This window comes from Boleophthalmus pectinirostris, unplaced genomic scaffold, assembly GCF_026225935.1.
Source record: "Boleophthalmus pectinirostris isolate CB_2022bp ecotype Guang Dong unplaced genomic scaffold, ASM2622593v1 HiC_scaffold_1, whole genome shotgun sequence".
Classification (NCBI taxonomy): domain Eukaryota; kingdom Metazoa; phylum Chordata; class Actinopteri; order Gobiiformes; family Gobiidae; genus Boleophthalmus; species Boleophthalmus pectinirostris.
Genome location: NW_026570970.1, coordinates 39521640 through 39543571, shown reverse-complemented (window position 1 = coordinate 39543571; position 21932 = coordinate 39521640). Strand labels below are relative to the sequence as shown.

Here is a 21932-nt window from a genome sequence, read left to right as displayed (position 1 = left end):
TTCTGTTAATGATATAAATTTGACATTTACCGATTCATCACCAATTATAGCAGTTGATAAATGTAAATGTCTTGGTTTATGGCTTGACCTGTCGCTCTCATTCAGCGCCCACATACAAACTATTATAAACTTAAAATGACTTTATCTGTTCATCAGTTGTTTTAGCTTTTCTGTTAGGAAAAAGAATATCTCACAACTAATTCTTCCCATTTTATATTACTGTGATATTATTTATCAAAATACTACAACTTCTATTCTCCAACCACTCAACGTTTTCTATAAGAGTCTGTGCAGATTCATTCTCCAGTATCCTTTCAGAACTCCAACTGTCCTGCTCACTCTGTCCTCCCGACGTCAACTTCACTGTTATTATTTATCATTAAATGCTTCATCTCAGTTTTCCTGAATATCTCAAACAGTATTTAATTCCATTCTCTTACAGTTTACGTCACACTGATCAGATATTTGTTGTTGTCCCCCCCCAAACCTGTTTTATTATATGTCAAACAGTCAAGTGTGAGTGTGTGTGTGTGTGTGTGTGTGAGTGTGTGTTTGTGGTTTTAATGCTTTTTTTTTTTTTTTTTTTTAAAGTTATGTATCCTACTGTCTACTGGATCTGTCTTTTGTTGTTGTATTTATGAGGACCCCCTTGAAAACGAGATGGCAAGACATCTCAAGGGGCTTATCCTCCAAATAAATACATTCAAATTCAAATAAATTCAAATTTCCATAAACTGAGGCGAGATAAGTGTCAATCCAAAATCCAAGAATTAAGTGTAAGAATATTAGTATGTTTGTCCTCAGCTGTCTTTGTCTCATACACTGTTTTGTCTTTGCTGATATGGTGGGTGACGTGACCTAATTACCAAAGTGGGATTTTTTTTTTTATCATGCAATTTCTTATGATATAGAATCCCAACACCCGCAAATGAAGGACTTTGACAAACAAATCTCTTATCCACGTGGTTATAAACATGGTGTGGACGTCGGGGTTTTATCGTGACGCTTGGGCGGAGAACCTGGGTGACCTTATGTTTTTATGCCAATAAAGGGCTCCTCACCTAAGCACATGAGTAACTGTGAATCATCCAACATTGGTTTCGATCATGTCTATGCAGCCAACAGTAGGCTACATGAGGATTTTAAAAAATATGGTGCAGCGGACCAAGTGGCTTTGCAAATACTCAACTCTTGGCTTGAAATCACTTTTCATTATTGTGTGTGACCTACAGAAAAGTTTGAAGAGTTTATTTTCAACAGGTTGGAAATTTGAACCCACAAAATATACAAATACAAACATCTAGGGAAAAAGATGGAGTCAGTTGTTAATGTTGAGCAAAATTGAAGCGAGTAAAATCCGTGTGGGGGCGTGGTCTTACACATGTGGGTGTGGTCTGCGGGTTTGGGCGGGGTCAGAGTTGTTTATCAGGAAGTGCTCAGTTTCTTGCCGCTTTGTCCAGTTGTGTCTCGAAACTTGTCTCTGTAGCGCGGCTTGTGTGTCCCGAAGTGCAAGAAGAGTCCAGAAGGAGGAACCATGGTGTGACTGATCATTAACGGTGAGTCCTGGTGCACGCGGGGAGCTCCAAGCGTCAGAGGTCAGATCAGGTTCCAATAAGCAGAGCATGCTCTTTAAAGAAAACCCAGAGTCATGATTCTTGATTTTGGCATCAAGTCTGCAAGTTCCTGGTTTTGTCATTAGTGTAGTTTCATTTTGGTTGTGTTTATTGCACTGAAAAAACTGAGGAAAACATTCTTATTTAATGTGAGTAGACTCGCATCTTCTTTGTCCTGGAGGAGAGCCTCCTCCTGCTTGTTTCTATGGAGATATTGTTCTTTTCGCTATAATGTTCCACAGTATGACACCTATGACTCTTCTGTCTCCATGAATAATGTTCCAAAGTGTGGTTTTAAACTTTCTGTTTTCAGGGAACGCATGCAGCTCATGGCCACCTTCAGAACGTGACTTTTTTTTAAAATAAGAAATGTCTCTTACATTTCTTAAACATTTCTAATAAACCCACATTTGGTCTAATCCCAAAGATCATTTGCTTACCTTCAGGGAGTGGTGGTTTTATTAAGTGCGTGTGAGCAGATGAATGCAGACAAACAGGAAGCAGGTGAGGGACAGTGAGGGACAGTGAGCGAGGGCAGGGGGAGGACACTGAGGGTGCAGATTTGTGTTGGGTCTAATCACTAATAGAAATGATCCGATTCAACATTTGTGAATTGACCTTTTGGAGATTACATGCTGTAGTCTAATGTGAATAACAGGAAGCATCCATCTGGGATTATGACATCATCATATTCTGAGACGCACCCATATGAAAAGAGCACTGACATTTCCTCCGACTTCGCGTGCAGTGGACACGTCATTGGATATCTTTACACTCTCTTATCTGTTATTGTGTCAGATCATCTGAAGCAAAGATATGCAGGATGATTGAATGAATAAAAACATGATTCTAACAGTGCATAGAATTATCCAACTATCAAACTCTATTTGATGTTCTAAAGCCATGGTGCTTTTGAGTGACTCTGTGTGTGTGTCTCCAGCCTGCAGGTATGTGGCGCAGAAGATCCGTGCTGCCTTCAGGGAGCAGCCAGAGAACATGAGCGCCCCTTCCTGACGACAGGCCAAAGGTATGTGTAGGTCCAGAAGGAGTCTCAGATCTACAGTGAGACACACATGTTCAGCTCTAGGCCTGGTTTAGTCCTCTGTGGGGTGGATTACTTTAGGTACTTGTGAATAGACTCAATACTCAATACCAATTCCGTTACCACAATAATATAAAACACTCTTTGGACAATAGAATGTGATTTTCCACATTAAATGGCAGCACATTCTTTTCTATTCCATGTGTGTTATCTGTGTGTAATCCTCAGGGGTGCAGTAGGTTCATGTTGGTCCATGTGTGTGTACTAGTCTATGTGTCTTCTACTTGTTCTCATACAGCTCAGGATCATTCTAAAGACATTCAGGAAAGGTTCATTTCTGTCTGTGAATGTGACCACTTTTGGTATCGATACCTGCTCAGATGAGTATCTAGTTTTGATACTAGTTTTCATATTGACTAGTAACTTATTTTCAATACTTTTAACAGCCCTAGTTATAACATTGCTGTGTCATTAAAAACATACCTGCAGTTGTATTCAGCTTGTTTGATGAATTCTTGTTTAACAAGGCCACTCCTTCTAAGCTGCTGTTTTTAAGTCCACAACTCCAAATCTCAAATCGTGAAAAAAGTGTTTATCTTTAGTAGTTATGAAATTTTTCAAATGTAATTTCCTCTGCTGCCAGAAAATGGCATCCTAAAGCCACTTCCCAGTGTTGGCCATTATTTAAAGTTCTAAAGTTCTAAAACATGACATGTCAAAGCAGAAGCACTCAAGAGCAAGTTTAAAGGCTAATGACAAACTTTTCAAAGTGCTATATTATGCAAACTTGACTCTTGTACCTGTACCAGAACACACCCAGAGTTGTGGTTCGTTTCATTCACACGTGTTTCAGTAATTCTGTCTACATCTACAAAGCTGCTCTGTTTCACATTGTGATGTCATTGTGTGGTAGTTTTAAAGTTAACATATATTTACCCTCAATTGAACTGATTTCCTCTACAATACCCTAGAATCATCTTCATGTGTTGCTTTTTATGTAAGTCTTTCTGTCTTACCTTTTGGTCAGTTGAGAATAGAAAGTTTCCAATATGTTCTGTTGCACAGAGAAGTTTGAACGAGGCTAAAACGATAGCTGTAACTTCAAAGTCTGGTGTAGGAGCTCAGATGGTTCTAGTGGAGATGTGTGTAGACTCAGACTTTGAGAGCAGAACAGTCTAAATATGTAGGGTTTGTGCGTTTAAACATGTGGGAATGAAACAAAACTCAACACACAAATACAAAATTTGTTATTTTTTTTAACTTAAGTCAAATACTGAACTTTTCCACATTCATTCTGATACTGGATTATCCAGAACTTCCAGTTTAAATTCCAGTGTAGTTTTTGGTTCAGGTTTGTCAGCTTTTGTTCAGAGCAAATGTGACTCTGTTTTTGTGGCTGATTAGTCCTGTACTTACATTTGTGATCAAAAAGTGCTCTTTTTTCTAAAGCACACTTCACTCTACTGTGTGCACACGAGGCAGCGCATGAAATCAATCTGTAAAAATCTACAAAAACAATGTGTACAGATCAGAGCTGATTTTTAAATTTAAAGGCCACCATACAGACCACAACTCCTCCACAACTAAACCTGATGTGCCACATACTGAGGGCACATCATATCAGAGCCCTTTTGGGTTTACCTCAAACTCTTTTTACTCATAAGATCTGGCAACCTAATGCGAGGAGCTCTTTCTACTGGAATGAACCAAAGCACATTATAAAGACTAGCATGACTTCAAACTGGTATATTTGTGAATATATCTTTAAACCTTCTTTAAATGGGATGTAAGAAAAGTATTGAAAATCATCCGCTAATCAATACTTAACCTAGTATTGAAGCTAGATACTTTCAGCAGATACTTAAAAAATCCCATGGACAGGACAGAAATGAAAGTTTCCTGATTGTCTTTAGAATGATGTTGAGCTGTATCAGAAGTAGAAGAGCACACAGACTAGTTTACACACATGGACACTATGAACCTACCTGAACTGACCACTGAGGATTATACACATATCAGACACATGGGAATAGAAAAGAAAGTACTACATTTTTATATTTCACAAAATAAAAGGAAATCAAGTTTGAAATATTAGTACTGTACTACTTTGCTGCTCTTACCTATGGAGATATTATGGTCATGGAGATGTCATCGACTGAGCCCCACTAGAAAAGTGCATCTTTAACATCTGTGACTCTACTTATTCCTCTATTCTGTCTGTTCCAGGAGAGAAGTCGTGCATGATGAGCTCTGACCCGGGAGCTAGAGGCTCCCCTCAGATGGGCAGCTCAGAGCGGACTGTGGTGCAGAAGACCTCCTCCTGACAGTAATCTGATCCCTGCTCCTCAGGGATCAGGGAGCTGCGTTTGATTTGTGGAAGACAGCAGAGAAAATGAAGAGCTGCTTTTCAGGCCTACGGGAGCGAGGCAGCTCTGAGCTAACTACTCTGCTGCTCTGATGTGACTAATAAAAGTCCTCATCCACAAATCTGTCCTGTGTCTGTCATTCAGGTCATTCAGGTGTCAAATGTAGCCCTTACTGAAAACAATTCAACTGCTGATTGATCATTAAAGAGGAGTATTTTACTTCTATGGGGCTATTAACTGGGGGTATTAACATGGTAAATGGTCAAATTTTTATACAGCACCTTGCCACCTTCAAGGCACAAACGACATGTTTTCACTTTTGGGCTCTGAGTCAAATGTCACTCCCCCTTCAGAGCGCAATCAGCGTACAACGAGATAATGAAAGTGCTGCACATTGTATCGGGTTTGTCAAGTTGTAGTGTATCGTTTTGTATCAAGGTTTTTTTTACTTTTGGAGGATTGCTGTGGGAGCATGAGTGATGTAGGCTTGTGGGTGGAGCATTGGACAGGATCATACTGCTAACTGTAAAGAGGATTCCAAAAGGGCCCGCCAAAGATTCCTAGATTACTCAAACATGCATGGATGACTGGAGCTAAGTTAGTTCATTCTAGGCTGAACTTACGCCACCTCCATTTGTGAAAGACCTTAATCAAAAAATATAATGTTCACAGCAACAGGTTTGATGCTCACCCTGCCCTCACCCTGTCCTCACCCTGTCCTCATCCTGTCCTCACACTGTCCTCACCCTGCCCTCACACTGTCCTCACCCTGCCCTCACACTGTCCTCATCCTGCCCTCACCCTGCCCTCACCCTGCCCTCACACTGCCCTCACACTGTCCTCACCCTGCCCTCACCCTGCCCTCACACTGTCCTCACCCTGCCCTCACCCTGCCCTCACACTGTCCTCACCCTGTCCTCACCTTGTCCTCACACTGTCCTCACACTGTCCTCACACTGTCCTCACCCTGTCCTCACCCTGTCCTCACCCTGTCCTCACCCTGTCCTCACACTGTCCTCACACTGTCCTGCACTGTCACTGTTCTACTCTCACCTCTGACTGTGACTGTGGCTCCTTTTCTAAAATCACAGCCTCTTTCGGTCTTTTCGGTATGTTTTTAATGATGTAACCACATAATATCATGGCTTAAAGCTCACATTTTGTGTAAAATAGGACAAGCTCCAGAGAGACTGACACTCCTCTGAGTTCAGGGGCTTCTCTTCTAATGTCAGAAAAGTCATCTCTGTCAACACTCTGCTGGATTTACATGTGGTCACTTGTAACGTTGGCTTATGTGGTCATGTCTAATTAGTATTTGTGATGTGGAAATGTGCTGTGATATATTTCAGTGTATGTATTTGAATAGAGCTGCTAGAGCTGTGGAGGGAAAAACGCTTTAGCTCAATCTGGTGTAAAGCAGATCTTCTTTTATGAGATTATGTGTTTGCACCTGGTCCCTGTTGAAATAAACCAGTAAATGAAGAAATGATTTTATGGCTCACTGTAGATGAAAACTAATCTTCAAGTGTTTCACTGCTCTGGTTTAGTGCAGCTCATGTTTTCTGAATACTTTGGGGATAATGCTGCTGCAGGGTCTTTGTGTCAGTGCTATAATAGCAGCATTCAGTATTACAGTTTTTTGTTCCATTTGCATTTGGATCTGATTCATCAGATCAGTTCCCTTTTGGAGTTTTGGACACTGTCGACAGTCAATGGGGAATTATTAAAGGGCCCATATTATACTTTTCTGATCTCTGTTCTAATGTACTTTCCTCATCACGAACAGACTGGACCTAAAATTGTGTTTTGTTTCATTCATAAATGTTTAATACACAACCTTGGAGAACCACTGCTCTAACCACTGAGCCACTGTAGCCCCACTTTGCTTTGATTTGTTTTGAAGTGTTTAAAGTGAATAGTGCTGCCCCACGTACCCCTCTGAGCTCCTGCGCGCTCTCTGAGCTGGTCAGCTCCTCCTGAGCAAAAGCAGCCTGAAGCTCAGAGGGGTCAGAGGAGACCAGGCCACACTGTGAATGAGCTGCCTCTTCTGTCCCTCTTTTTAAATCTTTTCTTAAAACATACTTACTCACTAACTATATATATATATATATATATATATATATATATATATATATATACAAACAGGCTGGTTTGTTTCCCCAGAACCACACTTAGCACCTTCACCCTTCACTAAAGCACTTTAAAACACTGCACTTTCCTAGCACACAGCACTTTTAACATATTTGCACATCACAAAATAAATTGCACACAATTGGTTTAAAAAAAATATTTATTGGCTTTCCTTTAACCATTTTTTATTCCTGAGGCACAGCACTTTAATTGGAAGTTGCTTGTCCCTGGAGGAAAAGGGAGACAATAATAAATTACATTTTAAATTGACTTTGTGCAATAAATATGGTGCAATATCTGTTTTAGAATGTTTTAAGTGTTGATGTGTTTAGTGTATTTTATTGTGTTTTAATGAATGGTGGATCTGCTTTTACTTACCTCCCCTTTTTATCTTCTGTCCAGGTGTGAAAAGAGTCCCCCGGAAACGAGCTCCCTCTTTTATGGTTCCGGGCTGGACCACGTGTAACATTTTGTACAGGGGTTTTAGGTTAGGTATTTTACTGGTTTATGGGTTTTAACATTTAATTGGTGTAATGGTTTTAGGGTTTTATGTATATAGTTGGTGGTTTTAATAGTTATCTGTGTTTTGGGTTGTTTTATGGAGGTTTAGGTTTTAATTTTACGCTAATGATAATTTTAACCATCCCTGTTTTAGCATAGTGGTTTTATCCAATCAGTAGGACCAGCATAAAAGGCGCCTTCAAGATCAGTCTGTGTTCTGCTGCTGGAGAGGAAACTGCTGCCTGCCTCCGTTTTGCACCCTGCACTTTTTGCACTTGCACTTTTGTAATCATTGAAAAAACAACAGTAAACTGTGGACCACAAGTACCGGTCTGTGTTTGATTTGTTTTTTTACCTTGCTCACTGAACCCCAAGCCGCTCACGGTCAACCTACATTACAATATATATATATATATATATATATATATATATATATATATATATATATATATATATATATATATATAGGCAGAGTAGTGCTTTCAGTTAGCTTCACAACTCCAGATACAGATGAAATGTTGATGACATCAGCAGCAAAGTATCAATTGAGGACCGCCTCGAAAATGAAATGGCAAGACATCTCAAGAGGTTTATCCTCCAAACAAATCAATTCAAATAGCACACAGCAGGCCTGCTCTTGAAGTGTGTGCTAGGATTCATGCTCATGTGGAGTTCAGGGCATGTTTCTCAGTTTCCTCAGTAAAAGAAAGCATCATTCCTCAGACAAGAAGCACATGAGATATTACAGTAATCATTGCTGCTTTTTATTTATTTTTTCCCCCAAAACATTTAAATAAATGTTAAACAATTTTTACAAAATTTACAAACCACGTTTTACACTTTGCAACAGTTCCCACAGGCCACGCAGTACTTCACGCAGTACTTCACGCAGTACTTCACGCAGTACTTCACACAGTACTTCACACAGTACTTCACACAGTACTTCATGCAGTACCCCTTGACTGTCCAGGCTCAAAACAGTTCTGTTTTACAGTGCACATGGCTGAAAGGTTTTCATTCCACACTCTTCTCTCTCATTTAATGTCTCTCTCTCTCTTTTCGGTATTATGATGATTATTTATGTTTGGATGTGTTTGTATTGTGGTTTAATGTAGTTCTTATTCTGTAAAGCACTTTGAATTACTTTTTAAATGAATTGTGCTATACAAATAAACTTGCCTTGCCTTACCCCACGCAGTACTGCACTACTACTACTATGATGCCTGTAGGTCCAGCAGACAGCCTGGTTCTTCTGGGCACTTTGTCCTCCGGGGCTTGTGTAGAGGTAGAGCTCAGCAGCTTCAGTTTGCTGCCATTAATGATGCAAATGTCTGTCAAAGTGGTGGAAATGGGATTTAAAGTAGAACTAAACACTACATCCACATTTTTCACTGCTAAACTGTATATGGTGTTTGAATAACACTGTCTTCTATTCCTAATCATTTTTGAACTTCAGTGCAAACTAGGTACATGTGCAGGTTTATGCTCAAAGACTACTAAATCTAATGTATGTGCTGCCTTCAGTGGCCAGTACAGTTTCAAGCACCGCGTGACATCACATAAGACTGCCCTGAATACATCAGGGGACACTTGGCTGCAGAGGCGGAGTTTGAAGTGTGGAAACCTGTTAAAACAAACACACTATTCCTGATAACTCCAGACCCCGCCCCTCCTCCAGACCCCGCCCCTCCCCTCAGTCCTCCAGGTACTGCCCCGTTTAGCAGCTCTGTTTGAAATGTGGTTGTGGGCGGAGTTTAGGTGTTCATTGTCACTTTAAATAGAACCACATGACACAATATACAGAAATCATTCTTTTTCTAAATGTGCCAATACAAACAATATTACATGACATAAGAAAGCAAAAGGTCAGGGCTCTCAAGTGTATCACCTCAAGTACCACCTAAGAACACAAGTGGTTTTCTGAGTACCACCAGATCTCAACCAGGTCTATAATGGAACTATTCCAAAATTAAATTTGACTACATCATTACTACTGTCAGAGATAGGTAGTACTCAGTTACATTTACTAAAGTAACTTTTAAGACAATTTTTACTTTTAAGAGAATTTTTATAGCAGCATATTTGAGTAATATTTTAATAGAAGTAACAGTACTCTTACTTGAGTAAAAGTTGTGCTTCTTGTTTCTTACACTGCTCCCTCAGATATAATTTAGTTTGTGTCATTACTATGTTTGTATATACACCACATTTTCTGCTTCATTTAATGTTTGTCCTTCTAATTACATGAACTTCAAATTATAAATCATATATTATGTTTACTTGAGTGGTAGTTTTCCCAAATACTTTTTACTCTAACTTGAATACTTTCTTGGATCACTACGTGGTGCTTCTACTCGAGTAATATTATTTGAAGTATCGTTACTCTTGAGATATTTGAGTACAAATTTTGGATACTCTTCCATATCTGAGCAATATTACATAACATGACATAAGAATGCAATACACTGGTGCTCCTCAAACTTATCACACAAGTACCCCAAAGAACACATACCACCAGATCTCAGCCCTAACTACAGGGTCAGGTCTAACCTGAATAACAGGACTATTCTGGGGCTAAACCAGGTCTAAAATATCATTACATTATTGATACAATAGTTTTTACCAAGAAATAAGGCTTGACTCTAAATGAAGCAAACGCTAGAGCTCGTGTACCACAACACTGCAATACACTATAACAGCAACACTTTACAATCCAGTCTTTTGCTGAAAACATGTCAAGTTGTGATCTAAAAGTGTTCTGTAGAAAACATGAATACACACAAAACAGTACAGCCACTGATTATTATACATTATTGCGAATGACTGAACGTCATATTCTATTTAGGTCCTGGTTTGAGCTCAGTTTAGTCCTGGTCTAGTCTTGGTTCTGATCTTGCTCTAGTTTAGTTTAGTCCTAAATTTGACATGGTGTTTATGTGTGAGTGAATGTGCCCCACATGTGACCTACTGAAGAGCAATTTCAACTGTCTATGTGCAAATCAGAATAGCTTTTATTTCTCAGTTTCTTCATATGTAAAATACTGATAATTCCATGATGAAAAAATATGATTTTGATATATTTTTGATATTTTGCTTTTACAGGTATTATTAAAACAGAAGTGTAGTGCTTGTATCTGCTTTATAGTTATAGTTTATCTCCTTGCCTATGACACCTGTGCATCTTGTTATACTGGGACACTGAAAGGCTCACAGATTGTAGAACAGAATCCAGTCACTTCTGCACACATGTAGCTGTACCCAACAAAACAGTACGTCGCTTCCCCAACAACAAGCCCTGGATCATGAGTGATATAAAAGGGGTTCTGAATGCCAAGAAAAGGACATTTAGAGATCATGACCAGGTGAAGCTGAAGCAGGTACAGCAGGAAGTTAAGGGCAGTCTAAGAGAGGCTCAAAAATCCTGCAGAATCCACCATCAGGAAGGTGTGGGATGGTATGAAGCTGCAGCTCAAAAGGCGGAGTGTTGCAGAGGGAGGTGTGAATCAGGCCAATCAATGAAACCACTTCTTCAATAAATTTGATTGTATCACATCCTCCACTAGCGCCGCCACTTCACTGATATCCACAACAACAGTGACACCGCTCAGTGTTTTGATCTGGTATCCTGACAAGACAGCCCCGCAGAGAGCGTCACAGCCGCTCAGGTGACTGGTCAGCTTAGAAGAGTCTGTGCCAGTAAAGCGGTGGGGCCAGATGGAACATGTCCAAGACTCCTGAAGGATTGTGCTGCTGAGCTGGGGGAGCCTCTGCAGTATGTATTTCACATGAGTCTGCAACTGGGGAGGGTCCCTACTCAATGGTAGACATCCTCAAAAAGCTGCATCTCAATGAGCTGAATGACACCAGGCCAGTCCCTCTGATGTCACATGTGATGAAGACAATGGAGAGACTTATGCTCCACCACCAGCTCAGAGTCCAGTTCAGCGTTGACCTTCTGCAGTGGACAACACTGTGCTCTACCTGCTCCATAAGTCCCTCTCTCATCTTGACAAAGGCAGTTGTGCAGTGAGGATGATTTTTTGTTTATTTCTCCAGTGCATTTAACACCATCCAACCTCTGCTGCTCGAAAACAAACTAATCAAGATGGAAGTGGATTCTTTTCTGTTTAGTTGGATTACAGATGACCTCACTGGGTGACCTCAGTGTGTCCAACTGAGGGACAGCACCTCTGACACTGTTGTCTGCAACACCAGAGCTCCACAGGGGACTGTACTGTCACCAGTTCTGTTTACCCTGTACTCACCAGACTTTAGATACATCTCAGAGCTGTGCACCTGCAGAAGTACTCTGATGTCATTGTGGGGTGTATCAGGAACAGTGATGAAGGGGAGTACAGCCAGCACATTGAGACACACACTGTAAAGACCAAAGAGATGGTGGTGGACTTCAGGTTGCAGGCAGCTGCAACCTGCACTGTGGAGGTTGTATTTGTTATAAGTATTTGGGTTTACAGCTCGACCACAGACTGGACTGGTCTGAGAATACACACCTTCTCTACAGAAAGAGACAGAGCAGGCTGTACTTTCTCATGAGGCTGAAGTCCTTTAACATTTCAACACCAGACAGTCATCAGTGATCTCTTCATCGCTGTGCTCTGCTGAAGAGGAAGCCTCAAGAAGAAGGACGCTGTGTGGTTGGATAAGCTGGTGAGGAAGGCAGGATGTGTAGTGGGTGCAGATCTTGACTCACTCACATGTGTGGCTGAGAAGAGGGTCCTAAACAAGCTCCTGTCCATCCTGGAGAACCCCCAGCACCCCCTGTACAGCACCATCACAGGACAGACGAAAAGAGAGTCTTTTGTTCCACACGTCATATGTCTGTACAACTCCTGACTACAAATGTTTTATTTCATTGTACCTACTACTGAAATTGAATTTCAGGATCAATACAGTCTATCCATCTATAATTTGAACATTTGAAATTACAATAGTAATCTAAAACGACTTCATAAAAGAAACAAGTCTGCTGACATGTTAGAAAACTGTGGTGCCAGTGGGAGCAAGAAAGCACCGCTGCTGTGGGCCCCTCCTATGGCTAGCTGCACATCACACTGGAGCAGAAGATTTCAAGTTTTAGATTTAAATTGTACCAAAATGGCCAAAATCATATGTGTATCACTGATTAAGAAAATGAAATTGGAGAAGAGGCGGTACCAGTGGTGATGAAAACAGGGGTAGATCAGAGCAATGGCGTCTTGAATAGAGAAGAATACAGATTATTCAAACATCAGCAATCATTTTAAATACAACTTCAGAGGGTCGATGAGAAGGAAACTACTATAACACGGTTCAAGGGCCCATATGATGCTATTTTCTGATCTAGATTCTAATGTAGTTTCCTCATTACAAACAGACCTGAGTTGTGTTTGTTCACACAGATTTAACATAAAAACTCTACACATTTAGGCTGAGTTCTTCTCTCAAACACAAAACATTCCATACACCTTCACTAGAGGCATTTGGATAATCTCAGCCCTGGAATTGCCAGTCTCTGATGAACAAAAGGTAAAAGAAGCTGTTAACTTGAAAACTACACCTTCATGACATCACAAGGTGGAGCTTTGGAGATGTAGACTGACTAATAATAAAGAGTTACTCAAATGTGTGAATGAAACAAAACACAACTTCATGTCTGTTTTTGAAGAGGTAACAGCAATATAACGTGACTTAAAGCTCAAGCAAGTCAATTTTATGTAATATAGGACTTTTTGAAGCTCTGAAAAATTGATTATGCACATTTGATCAGGAGTGTGCCTGTTGCTAGGGGCGACACTGATCATGAGTGAGGGAAAAATCAAATCTGTCATACTACAGGAAACTCACACTGTTCTAAAGCAGTGTTTTTGTGTTAACTTCTCTAAACTCATCATGTGAACGTCAGCGCTCTTTGTCTTTCCTCCCCGCTCTTTGGAAAGTGTTTTTTGTGTAACTGAACCATGACGGAGACCATTTGGCTCCATAAATAATAGTATTACAGCTACTTTTCAAAGCCATTCAGTCCTCATAGTGCATTTGTGTGCCTTTTGTCAGATACACTTTTCATCTGCAGAGAGCTTTCTGTCTTTTACTTTTGTTCACACTGTAGTACAATGAGCTGCCTCATGTTGTGGAATAACCCCAGGCACTGCACTGCCACTCAAGTGAACTCAGGAACCACACAAAGCAGTGCATGCTCCCTTTTGTTGGTGCAGAGTGTGGCTTGTGATTGTGGAGATTTTTGTTAGGATTTGTTTTTTTTGTTCGCTCTCTCCTTTCTGTTGCAGAGCTTGAGTGTGGCAGGGGGCGTGGCTGGCTTCTTCCAGAGCAGATGAGACACACCTGCAATCAATTCCTTCATCAGCCTCTGTATTTAGCCATGGTCTTCTCACCACCACTTTGCCAGATAATTCCGTCCTGTTCGGTAGCATCTATCAGGCTCTTGAATATTTACCTGTTTTGCTTATTGTTTGTTTTTGGACTTACCTGCTCCTATTTTCGCCCAGGTGTCTCCGTGGTCATCTGCTGTTGCCTCTGGAGAAGCCGGCCAGCTTCCTGCCTCCTCAGCCTGCCTTTTGTTTGTAAAATAAACTGTTAAAACTTGACTGAGTCCTGGCTCTGCTTTGGGGTCCCTCTTGCCAAACCTTAACAATTTTATGTTTATGTTTAATTTTAAATTTCATAAACTTCAAATCTGTGCCTCCAGATATGAGGGGCACATGTTCAAATCAAAAATAGTTTTTACTGATAACAACTGTAATACCAGTTTATTCTTACTGACAAAAACTGGACATAATGTCCAAATGATTATAATTTGTGTGTGGTGTGTGTAAATGTCTTTGTTAAAGGCACTGTTCTGATTTGTAAAGTTGTGTGAGAAACAGAACTAGTTCATTTTCAACAGTTTGCAGTGGCCCAAAGTTATTTCAGACATATTCCAGGCATCCTCATTTATTACCAGTTTATAAGCACTTTTCACAATTTTCAGGGTTTTGCCCTCATGCTCCCATCTGTGTGTCTATACCTGCTCCTCTGCCTTGCTCCTGTCAGGGTGGACCATGGGGGGGTGTCTATACCTGCTCCTCTGCCTTGCTCCCGTCGGGGTGGACCATGGGGGCGACCTGGGTGGGCTTGCAGCAGCCGGAGCAGATGTAGCGGAGGAAGCAGAGGTATGCGCTGCCTGAGACCACCACGGTGACGATGATGATGATGGTGGCTCCGAAGGCTGGGGACACTGCGCTCTCCAGGACCGACTGAAACCCGCCCCCCTCCAGAGCAGAGGGGCCGGAGAGCAGGGCTTTCTTGGGGTCCACACCCGCCGCTCCTGTAACAGCACACAGACACACACACAAGCTATTTGTATGTTCTTTAAATAAATATATCCTGAAATTTGAGCATTTATGTTGTGGTCAGAGGTAGTAGTAGTAGTAGTAGTACCATTACTTCAAAATAATATCTGTCTGTAGAATCCTTCAGTTGTCCAAGTATGATACATAGCAAGAAAATTCAATTCCAGTATGAGTGAGATCAGCCACTAGTGCCTGAACGAGTACGCTAACATACGACTCAGAGACAGGCCACAGAACACAGAGGGGTCTGACTGTGCAGGGTACGAGCTCCCGGGGGGTCTGACTGTGCAGGGTACGAGCTCCCGGGGGGTCTGACTGTGCAGGGTACGAGCTCCCGGGGGGTCTGACTGTGCAGGGTACGAGGGGGTCTGACTGTGCAGGGTACGAGCTCCCGGGGGGTCTGACTGTGCAGGGTACGAGCTCCCGGGGGGTCTGACTGTGCAGGGTACGAGCTCCCGGGGGGGTCTGGGGTGAGTCTGGTACAGCTCCAGGTGTGGTTGATCAAATGAGATGACTGGACAGGAGAGAATGCAGAGTCATGTGAAAACAAGATGGAAAAAAGATATAAAAATAAAATAATTTCTTAGCAAATTGTATTTCTAGTTTAAACAAAGGAGGAAATTACAAAGACAAAGCAGCTCACATATCACATTATGTTATTATTATTATAATAACAAAGAGTAAAACATATAAATGTTAATAATAAATTATAAATAAGTAGCAATAAAAATAACAAGAGACTGGTTACAAATAAGACATAAATATATAAATGTAAAGGTAAAATAAAATAGAACATAAGTAATAAAAATATATCTCAACTTTATACAAGAGGCTGTGAGGAAAAACAGAGAAAACATGATATGATGATTGACAGGACACAGGGTTATCTGTTCCATAAGGGGGTGGTGTTGTACAGGTGTAGGGAGTATTATCTGTTCCATAAGGGGGTGGTGTTGTACAGGTGTAGAGAGCATGATATGACTGTAGTCCTGTATCTCTGAGTACCTGAGCTCCTCTGGAAATAGTGACTGCTACAAGAACCTTTGGCGTCCATGTGAACAGACTGGACAGGAGGGACAACAGTAAAGCTGTGTATAAGAAGAGAACGAAGAGACTCAACTTCCTGAGAAAGTTCAGGTGTTTCAGTGTGTGCAGCAAGTTCCTGGAGATCTTCTCTCAGTCTGTGGAGGCCAGTGCCCTGAACGTCACTGTGCCCTGCTGGAGGAACAACTCCAGGAAAAGACAAACTGATGTGTAAACTGCTCACGTGATCCACTGTGAGCTGGACACATTTGTCACAGTGAGGGACACGAGGACACTGGACAAACTGCTCTCCATCATGGACACTCCTGCTCCCCCACTGTACCAGAGGGACAGATAATACTCCCTACAACTGTACAACATCTGACCCTTATGAGGTCGTCATGACTCTGGATGGTGACGGACTCCACTGGTGTCTTCTTTCTTCTGACGTTAATCACTAGTAGTCGGGGAGCCAAAGTCTCAAAAACTCTAGAAAATGGATTGAACCTGACATCGCCTGCCATACTTTTTATTTGTGTTTTTTTTGTTAACTGTGACCCTGAGGACCAATAATTGGAGGGTCTGCTCTTCCGGAAATATCGCGAAAAAAAATTGTGGCCATTTTAGTGTCGGTAACCTTCATTTTGTGATAGAAAATTTTAAAAAATGAAAAATTTCCTCAAATCCTCAGTGGATTGGGTAAGCTGTCTACAAATACATTCCAGATGTAAAGAACACATGTGGTGACAACATTCAGTGAAAAAAATATTCATAAAACACATTTCTACATGATTTTGGCTCAATTTAATGCCAAAAAATAAGGCATTTTTTTTTACCTCATTGGCAATCAACTATTCCCCCAAGTTTTGACATCAGCCAATATGCCATTCTTTTCTTCAAACGGTATAGTCATTCCACAGAAAAAAATATAAAAATCCAACCAAAATCAATGGATCTGTCATGATTTCTTTACCATCAACAGGCCCAGAACCTCAATAGAATGTGAGGCTCCTCTCAACATTCCATAAGGCACACTGGATATTTAGCATGGTTGTTAATGTCCACATTATTAAACATCATGGTCCCTCGCTCCACCTTGTTCACGAATTTAAAAAGTCAACGCCAAAGTGAAAGGCACCAGCTGTTCACCAAGAAACACCTTCCACTGCAAAGAGACCAAGACGTGATGTTGCTGTAAAACCACAAGAACAAGAAAGTGCAGCTCAGTCTGTTTGTCTTCTGTACCTCTCACTTAACAAACAGGATTTTACTTTGATGTTGCTCCACATACAAAATGTTCTCTGTAAACTCAGGATGAGTTAGGAAGTCAAATGTTTCCTTTTTGGTTCTTCCTGTGGATCAATCCTGCCCATCACCTTCACCTTTCACTATTTTTCAATTCCGTTGTGAAGAGAAACAGTTTGAACAGAGGTTTGAGTCACACACATCTGATTCACTTTTGCATTTATGGAGTTCGCAAACAAATTTCTCGAGTCGTTTTCCGCTGTTAGGATCCAACAACCACACAATTAACGATATCTGAATCACAAAACTAAAATATGACAATATCAGAACCAGAAACAAAAGTGATATGGTTCAAAAAACTTGAAAAGATCGACTTTGACAATAAATTCCACTGAGGAAACAAACATGGAGGTTTGATGCTCACTCTTTTGGAAAATCCTTCCCAGCATGAATTGCACAATGACCGGAAGTCTGAGATTCTTGATGCATCTATAGGACGCCCAACAAAAACTTTGGCGTAGCCAAACCAAATTTGGTACACAGATGCACCATGGGAATAGGGACAAAAAAGTATATTAAGCAAAAGATGTTCATTTTGTCTTCTTATATACTTTAACTTCTTGGGTTCTTTTTAAAGACAATGCAGTAAAGTGTGTTTACCTTGTTGACATGTTTCGGCTGCTAGCTGCAAGCCATCTTCAGAACTGTCAGTTCTGAAGATGGCTTGCAGCTAGTCTTTAAAAAGAACCCAAGAAGTTAAAAAAGTATATTAACAGGAAGTTGGCCATACTGGACTGATCACGCGACTCGGCGCCAAAGGCGCATTTTCTTGTCCTCATATTTGAACGAACTCGTCCTAAGGCGTTTGACCCAGACTCACTAGAATCATTCTGTATCATCTAGATGAGTGAGACATTAAAAGTTGTTTAAAGCTTTTTAAAACAGTGTTGCTGTGGCAATGGTGCAAATTTCGGGTTCGTTTTTGCAGCTCGCCATCAAATTTCGACGCGTGATAATTTGCACAAACTTTGGCCAATTAAAGTTCATTCAAACTTTAATTGTTGGTGGACACTCCGACCCTGAACAGATTTATATAAGAAAATCTAAACTGGCCCCCTAGGGAGGTTGTATGAAACAATAAAATTTTACTTTGTCGTAGGCATGTAAAATTTGGTACACACATTCGTGGCCTGGTCTTAATGAAAAAAGTCAATGACGCCCACACTCCATCTCCCATCGTGTTGCCATGGCAACTGGTTAAAAATCTGTCTTCACCAAGGGGACGTTCCAACAAAAACTTTGATGTACTCAAACCAAATTTAGTACACAGATGGGAATAGGAACAATAAAATATATTGTGACCACGCTCTCTCCCAAACCGGAAGTCCACCATCTTGGAATAAAAAAAAAAAAAAAAAATCAACACATACAGAAATTGAGAAAAATAGTAGGGTTCGGGTTAGGTTAGGGGTAAGATTAGGCTAGGGTTAGGGCTAGGGTTAGGAATAGGGATGGGCATGATTAATCAATTAATCGATAATTGATCATTAAGAATTTCATCGATTACGTTAATTTTAAGCGACAAACCGAATGTAGGTTGCTGTGTGTAGCATGACCAAACAGGTCTGTACATGTAGCTCTCTGCACTCAGAAGGAGCAGACACAAACAGTCGGTCAGTCTGCAACGTACTGAAGTGCAAAAGCGTATTTGTGATTTGTACAAGAAATTTCACGCTTTCTGTTGCGTTCGGGACAAGTGGGAGTCCATGTGCACAGTGTACAAAGCAGCACATAGGTTTCGGTGTCCAGTGGGAAAAAGTTTTTCCAGGTGAGAATCGCGCAATGTCGATGACGAGTCCCAACCTCCCACCCCCCATACAGTGTCCTGGTTTTGACAAACGCAAATATGGTCACACTCACCTGTATTCCACTGAATCATGTCTTTTAATCCGACAGAAATTGACCGCATCAGCGACAAAAGAGCTGTAGTTTTATCTTGGCTGAGTTTATACAAATTAGTGATGCGGTTTTAAGTTTTGTTTCTGTGAGAGTTGCGCAAAACTGAATTAAACACATTAAAATCTCAAACGGCTGATGTGGCTCTAGAGTGGTTACGGTTTATATGTCGTAAATTTGAATTTATTTATGCAGATTAGTAGTGCAGATAGTAATAATAATGATGATAATTTTAATATAAAAACGTTAATGATTAATCGATAATCGATCGTTAATTCTTCCGACGATCGATTAAGAAAATTTCATCGAATGCCCATCCCTAGTTAGGAGTGCACGTAGGTTTAGGGGTTAGTGTTAATTTAGAAGTTAGATCAATGAGTAAGGTGCATTTGTGGGGCACGGCATGTGCAGAGCTCAACGTGGCCAGGGTGCGGCATGGCATGGGCGTGGCATAGGCTCGAGCGAGGGCCGATCATTGCCGCTTGCAGCTATAGTTATTATTATTATTATTATTTAAAGATGCCTAGGCCATGATGTTTAATAATGTGGACATTAACAACCATGCTAAATATCCAGTGTGCCTTATGGAATGTTGAGAGGAGCCTCACATTCTATTGAGGTTCTGGGCCTGTTGATGGTAAAGAAATCATGACAGATCCATTGATTTTGGTTGGATTTTTATATTTTTTTTCTGTGGAATGACTATACTGTTTGAAGAAAAGAATGGCATATTGGCTGATGTCAAAACTTGGGGGAATAGTTGATTGCCAACACTGTTGGGCAAGTTACTTTAAAACTGTAATGTGTTATTTATTACTTATTACTGTCATTTCAAAGTAATTCGTTACATTACAATATTACTGCATTTAAAATGTAAGGCATTACATTACTATTGCATTACTTTAAGTTACTCTCACCAAAATAACTGCGAAAAAGATGAACTTTTGAGCTGTATATGGACTGAACCAGGACTAAACAAGGTCTAAACCAGGACTAAACCAGAGCTGAACCAGGACTAAACCAGGACTATAACAGGACTAACCTCAGACTGATTCCAGGACTGAAGAGGAGGACTAAACCAGAACTGAACTAGGACTAAAACAGGACTCACTGTCAGGACGGGCTCGAAGGAGACCGCAGGAGAAAGGACCGGCTTTGCTCCGCACCTCATGGAGGTAAGAGCGGCTGTCGCCCGATCGCGCTTTATGGACCCTGCTGCTCGGGCTCGCGGTCCTGATTTCAGCAACTATTTGAGGGTACAAGACCCGGTGCAAGATTCTGCTACATCGCATAACTTCTACCTTTCCTCAACGTGTCCAGAAGTCCAACTTTTTGTGTGATGGTTTGCATCGTCCTCTGTCTTTTGGGTGTGAGCGCAGGAGCCTTTGTCAGTGCAGAACGTTTTGTCGACGTTGTGGATTTTGTCGGAGAGGAAATTTGCAGATATACAGCACTTCAGAATCACACTGCTACAGATTGAACATTTATTTAAATTTGGCAGCTGAACACATTCTGTACTGTACTGTACAGTAGACAGGAGTCCCTCAGCCGATCAGGACGCAGCGGGAGGAACGCAATACGTGTTCATACACTAAAAACAAAAGGAAAGCAAAATTGCACAAAACAAAACAAACAAACAAACAAAAAACAAACAAACAGCGAAACAGCGAGACCGCGAAAAGTGAACCGCGTTAGAGCGAGGGACGACTGTAAACCAGGTCTAAACCAGAAGTGACTCAGGTCTAAACCAGGTCTAAACAGCGGGTTGATCCTTTCGCCCGCGGTTAACTGAAGGTCTATCCGGCCGCGTCTCTGGCATTTCACCGCTGCTGATTTCATGGTGATTTTAGCGAATTTCTATGAAGAAAAACCCACCACTTCAATCCAGGTTAAAAAAGCATTGTAACGCGCGTTACTCACATTTGTACCGAGTAAAATATTACAATTTTTTCCCCTGTAATGCCTTACATTACTGCGTTACAGCAAAAATCAACGCATTACTGTAATACATTACTTTTATAATGCGTTACTCCCAACACTGATTGCCAATGAGGTAAAGATGAAAATATTGGAAAAAAGTGAAAAAATGCCTTATTTTTTGGCATTAAATTGAGCCAAAATCATGTAGAAATATGTTTTATGAATATTTTCTTCACTGAATGTTGTCACCACATGTGTTCTTTGCATCTGGAATGTATTTGTAGACAGCTTACCCAATCCACTGAGGATTTGAGGAAATTTTTCATTTTTCAAAATTTTCTATCACAAAATGAAGGTTACCGACACTAAAATGGCCACAATTTTTTTTCGCGATATTTCCGGAAGAGCAGACCCTCCAATTATTGGTCCACAGTTAACAAAAAAAAACACAAATAAAAAGTATGGCAGGCGATGTCAGGTTCAACCCATTTTTGAGACTTTGGCTCCCCGACTATAGTTCCTTGGTCTTGTCAACGTTCAGGAGCAGATGGTTTGTCTGGGACTGTGACCTGGGACAGGGAGCTCCCTGTCACACCTACTGAGTCCTGCCTGACAGTCAGTAATCCAGGAGACAGTGGAGGAGCTGACACCATCCTGAGCAGCTTGTGACTCATCAGAAAGGGCTGGATTGTGTTAAAGGCACTGGAGAAATCCAAAAACAATATTCTCACAGAGTCTCTAACACCATCCAGGTGAGAGTGTGCCCAGTGAAGGAGATAAAAGATAAAAT

The 21932-nt window shown here is 40.9% G+C and overlaps 1 long non-coding RNA gene across 1 annotated transcript; it reads left to right on the top strand.

The window, feature by feature from the left end:
* Positions 1-1417: 1417 nt before the first annotated feature.
* Positions 1418-5142, top strand: LOC110164056 (uncharacterized). The gene is made up of 3 exons (XR_002318886.2): positions 1418-1556; positions 2554-2640; positions 4882-5142. It is a non-coding gene; the product is annotated as an uncharacterized LOC110164056 (long non-coding RNA).
* Positions 5143-21932: the final 16790 nt, after the last annotated feature.